The sequence below is a fragment of the Camponotus vicinus genome, unplaced genomic scaffold (assembly GCF_025532165.1).
Source record: "Camponotus vicinus isolate PSW18456_S1 unplaced genomic scaffold, iyCamVici1.0 SCAF_1, whole genome shotgun sequence".
NCBI classification, from domain to species: Eukaryota; Metazoa; Arthropoda; class Insecta; order Hymenoptera; family Formicidae; genus Camponotus; species Camponotus vicinus.
The window spans coordinates 25,815,178-25,821,597 of record NW_028141945.1 but is presented as its reverse complement, the minus strand read 5'-3'; positions in this window follow the sequence as shown (position 1 = coordinate 25,821,597).

The following is a 6,420-nucleotide window of genomic DNA, read 5'->3' as shown; positions in this document are numbered from 1 at the left end:
ACAAAATAGTTATATATATAAAACAAAAATAATTCTATATATAAATAAAAATAGTTTATATATATATATATATATATAACTATTTTTAATATATAACTATTTATAAACAATTATATATATATATATATATATATATATATATATATACATATATATAATTGTTTAATAAATTTTATTAAACTTTTTATATTAATTTATTTCTGAGTATCTTCTCTTTGGCATAAGAGACACGTTTACTATATAAAAAGATATTCTAATTATAAGGAAAGTAATAATGGATTTAAAAAAAAGTAATTTATACGTTTTCTGTGACATTCATATAATGCAGTTTAAATCAATACGTAACGCGATAGCGTTTTTAGTATAATTTTAGTAGTTCTAGTATAAATAAATACAAATTTCCAATAGCACATTAAATAACTAAAATAAATAAAATAATTGTACGAGTTATTATTATCGTTATTTGCATTGAATAACCTTATAATATAATAACGTATATAATATAATTTTACTTAATATTAACTTAACATAATATACTTAATATAATATAATATAATATAATATAAAAAACTTATAATATTAATTACTTTATTATTTTAATTATACTATTGTAATTTTATGTACGACAATTTTTATATGCACAGTGTACATTAGTGCATCCCATCAAATTCTCTCTTTCTCCCGCTATAAATCAATTACTTTTTCCAAAAAAGTGATAAACACTTTAATTACGTGAAAATAATTTTGTAATGCTCCGGTCTCCTTTTGTGACTTATTCAGTCCATTCATATATTAAATGATATACAACATTTTTAGTTTCAAAAAGATTTTTATATCATAAAGAAGCTTCTGCTAAGAATAATTAAGAATAATTCTATTAAGAATAACTAAAAATTATTCTGTTAAGAATAACTAAAAATAATTAAACAAGTATTTATATAATGGTCTCTTTTTAAATTCATGCATAATAATAGACGTATTTTCAAATATTTTATAAATTTATAAAAATTTATTCCTTCCACAGCAATGATATATGTATGTACAAAGATTTATATGTACAGTTTGAAATAGGAAAAAGCGCCAAAACATAATATAAAAAAAGCTTGAAAAGAAAATTACAATTGTGTGTTAACATTTATGAATTTACAAAATAGTTAATATTACATTAAAAAGTGCAGATCTTATATAATATATAAAATACAAAAGTACACATGTTGAATATCTAATAAGTATCGTAAGAAAACAAACATTCAAGTATTAATACATGCATATCCATCTACAATTTTTTCTTCATTAACTAAGTTATTTATATCAGTTAGATAATACATATAACAATAATATTTATTGGATTCAATACATCATTTCTTCTATGTCACTTCTTAGAACTATAATATTTTCGAGACAACATTTGAAGTTTGATTTCATTTCCGCTGCATTGTAACAAGACAGTATTAATATCAAATGGACAGTTAACCTTTAATTACGCATTATCAATAGATGACGAAACGTTTTATAACACATGGCTGTCGTCAATAAATAACTTTAAGATATGCTATGATGCCCCAAATAGCACACATTCGTTTTATATACGTTTCTTAAACGTATCCAATATTTTTTAATCATAAAACATTAATAAGAAATGTTTCTATAAAAAAGCTTTTAAAACCATAGTTAAGGAAACATATTTGTCACGTTTCTAATATAGACAAAATAAAAACTAATTTTTATTAATTTCAAATTATATGTACATATATACATACATATACATATACATACATACATATAAATATATAAATATATATATATATATATATATATATATATATGTATATGTATATATACAGGGTTGACCATTTTAATCAATACACGCGAATGTCTCGAAAAGGAGAAGTTTTTTCAAAAAATGTTTCAGACAAAAGTTGTATGGTTTCGAGGGGGACATAAGATGGTGCCATCAGTTTGACCTTAAAGAGTCACCTGAAGGTCACGTGAAGGTCACCTCCAACTTTTTAAACGGGACACCCTATATGCTTTTACACATTCTTGTAGCTTATCTCGAGAGCTTTCCAATACACTATAATTAAGTTAGTTTTCATTAAGTACTTTTCGAGTTATGAAGCTTGAAATCATTTCTTAATTTTACGTAAACCGTAAAATATTTAGTAAAATATTCATTTTTCGATTATCTTACCTTAATACTTTTCTATACAAAATAATGAGAGGAATTAATTGGTGTAAAGAAAACACATAGTTGTTTCGAAGAAAAAATATGTAATTTGCAATTAACAATTACATATTTTTTCTTCGAAACAACTATGTGTTTTCTTTACACCAATTGATTCCTCTCATTATTTTGTGCATAAAAGTATTAAGGTGATTTTTTCTTTCGAGATGAATATTTCAGAAATTATAAAAGATACAAAAAAATTTTCAAAGCAAAAGTTAAATGGCTGCAAGAGTACTTTACAATAATAACAAAATTTTTATTTTTTTAATTTTTTAAAATACCCTCATCACTAAATATTTTTTTAATTTTGAAATTTTTTTATTACCAAGTGAAAGGTTATTTTTTTTACGAATCCAACCATATATGATTAAGTGATGTTTCGAAAAATCATTTTTTCCAGAATTAATTATAAACCTCTCTGTAAGTCTGCTGTTTGTGTCCGTCCATGCGTTCGATTTTTCGCGCAACACATCCTGTTTTTCGGTAATAGAAGATAATTAACAGATACATTTGAAAGACATTTTATATAATTATCGGAAGTTTTTATCGTGCTAGACATTTAATCCTAAACAGTTAAATAAATATAAATATCAGGACACAAAAATCATACAAAAATAATATATCATATAAATATGTCTGACAAAAGTTATATAAATATATCTGAATCTGTTCAAGCGAGATAGTATAAGAAGTTGTTTTGCGAGCGTTAACTTAATACGTGACATCGTTTAATGATATACTAAATCGATGCGTGTGCTCTCGTTAGAGTATTTATCGATATTTTAAAAATCTATTAATTTATATTTTTCTTACGATTTTCTTACTTTTGTGGCTGTGTAAAATCACAATAACATAAATTTTTATTTTTCTAAAGTATTGAAATTTTTTGATACTTATAACTTTTGTGGAAATAACAGATACGTTTATACAAAATTACCGTCAACAAACGTTTATTTAAAATTATCGTCTGTTTTATTGAACAGATTTCTCAAAGAAGAAGGAGAAAATTTAATAAAAGGTAAAAATAAATACAATAAGCATAAAATAAAATTTATCATTCTTTAAGCATAATTACTAATTATATTTTTAACATATATATATATATTTTATTATATTTTTACAGCAAAATGCAGTTCAATCCGCGAAACATCATAATACTTCTGTTTACTGCCGCTACTTTTAATTTGCCACAAACTCCTATTACAAATGAAGAAACAAAAGTAAAAGAGAAACTAGAACATATGCTGTAACAAATGTATGAGGAAAAATTTGAAATAGATGAAGAAGATTCTCTTGATTTTCAAAATTCATTTGACACATACCTGAAACAGAACTAGTAAGATAGAAGACGAAGATGGAGATGAAGAACAAGAAGCATCATATTATGTAAAAGAAATGATATGTGTAAATGATGACATTTTAATTGAATATAAAAAAATGCTGTTGAGTTTTGGAAATCTGCTGATTCAGTTAAAAGAAAATCGTTAGAAACTGTAAAACATAGATTTCGGAAAGTGACATCACTACGTCAATTACAAAGATGAAAAGATTAAATTAACAGAGATGGGACTAAATTGCAAAAGTTAAAGGAAATTTCACCATATATATTAGAAAAATTCCAAGAAAGTCTAGAGAAAGGTGTACCTATTCACGATATTGATATTGCTCGATGGGCCCTCAAAGCGTAACAGGAGATTAATGTACCAGAATTTACAGCATCATGAAAATGGGTAAGGAAATTTAAAATGGCACAAATATTGTTTCTCGTAAAGTCACAAAATTTACAAAAGTCACAAAAGTTACAAAAAGGTCTATAAAATCAAAAGAATGTAAGTAGAAAGCAATAAGTTTATTAAAAATGTAAAATATTATATTACGCGTTATGGATATGAAAATATATATCATTCAGACCAAAGCGATTTTCAATTATGATTATGTTACAAAATTTCTTATTTGTCTATTTAATAAAAAGCATTATATATTTATATATGATTTAAAATAAATGGATATTATATGTTTACACCTTCTTTTATCTTATCCTTTCTCCTCCTCTCTTATTGATGATCTTTATAAAATTGTATGTTACAAATACAAAACTTTCGTATATATTACTTCTTTTATAATATTATTTACGTAAGTGTTCAAAGTCTAGTTATCTCTGTCTGAAAAATTTTCATGCGAATGTCCTTCTCCTACATCTCCTCTCCTCTTTCCATTTTTGCTTCAATTTTCATACAACGCAGTACAATTAATAAATTTTGATGTAAAGAAATATTTATCTCTTTTAAATCTTATAGATTGAATATTATCACTAAAAGATCTAAGTCTTATCCCTCTGGCAAAACTAGAAGGAATATCAATTTTAAACTAATAAAGTCGTACAATGACCACAGAAACATTTTTTTTAGACATTTTATACTATTGCTTCAATGATATATATTTAGATTGTATACTTCAAACATTTTCATAATCATTAATCTTTGACTTTAATTTAAATATTTTTAAGTTTCTAATTTCTTTTGCAAACGTCAAACATCAAGCCATGGAAAAATAATAGCTACGATTCATGGTATAAGATAGTAATTCCTTTTCTACATGAAACAATAAGTGTAATAAATAAGTGCAGCATGCACTCCGTAAAGCTATGCAATTACATAATTATATAATTATATTATTATTATTATTAATATTATTAATATTATTATTATTATAATAATTATTATTATTAATATTATTATTATTATTATTATTATTATTGTTGTTGTTGTTGTTGTTATTGTTGTTGTTGTTATTATTGTTGTTGTTATTGTTGTTGTTGTTGTTATTGTTGTTATTGTTGTTATTGTTATTGTTGTTGTTATTATTGTTGTTGTTGTTATTATTATTATTGTTATTATTATTATTATTATTATTATTATTATTATTATATCTTGTGCCGTCTTAAATTAAACAAGTTTAGAGTCTCGTGCGTCAGTTTTCATGCATACATTTTGAGCTTATCTATATTTAACGTTTTAATATCTTATCACATATTAACCTTTGTGCCAAACGGCGTGATCGCGCTTCTTCTGTCCAGTGCTTAACAGTGTCAGCGCATCAATCTGTAAATTCATAGTAACAGCTCGGTTTTTGTCGATGCGTGTCTTTATTGTTATCGTTTAGTCATAGGCAAATTAAGGTGAAATTGAAGTAATATAACATTTCTACACTCTCTAAAAGTGAATCAGTGTATTATCACTGAAAAACAGTAAATAGTCACTTATTACAGCAGTTATAAGTACAGCACTGTAAATCAGTGATATTTCATTGAAAGAATCAGTTAATAATTTTGACTGTTTCAATCAGTAATATTTCTCAATATTAGTAATATTTCTTTCGTTATTGTCAGTAATATTAAACTACAATTCATCTCTCTATCTGTTTCATATAAACTTAAAAATTTTATTTATATTTACTAAATATTTATTATATTAAAAAATTTTATTTTATTTATATTACATGCATATTGAACTTGTTATTTTAAATAGATAACGAACGAATAATTTTCATTAAGTCGCCAGACATTTATTTGTCCGACTTATAAAGATCGATAATATCTGAAGCCTCTCTATTGAGATTGTATCAAAAATTAAATCGAAGTAATACTTCTAATTTTAAATGTCGCTCTTTGCAAACTTTATATAATTCTTATGACTAAAATTAAATACGAGAGAGATAGCGATCGTAGCGGTAAACGAACGAACTAGCGATTACTGGTTTTACAGTAAAATTTACTGGGTTTACAGTGAATTTTATTTTAACTGACCATAATCAGTGAGATATAAAATAAAATAACAAAAAAGTAAGCGTTTCCACTGAAGATCAGTAAAATACTCACTGATTCTCAGTGAAATCTTATTTTACTGTTTAAATTAGTGATATTTTCACTGATTCACTTTTAGAGAGCACGTGTACATTTTTTTAATATTATAAACAAGGCTGGCCACTTGACTTGTTTCGACTCGGAATTAGACAAACACTATCGCGCCGCTTGGCATTTTTGGATCGAGTTTCTACAAAAGTCCGTGGCACTCAAACGGTTAAATATAAATTTGATTTGTTATATCAATGTTATTCTAGCTATGCACGCAAAAGAAAACGTGATTACATAGATAAATGTATCCGTGTTAGTTATCTTTCATTACAGAAAAACA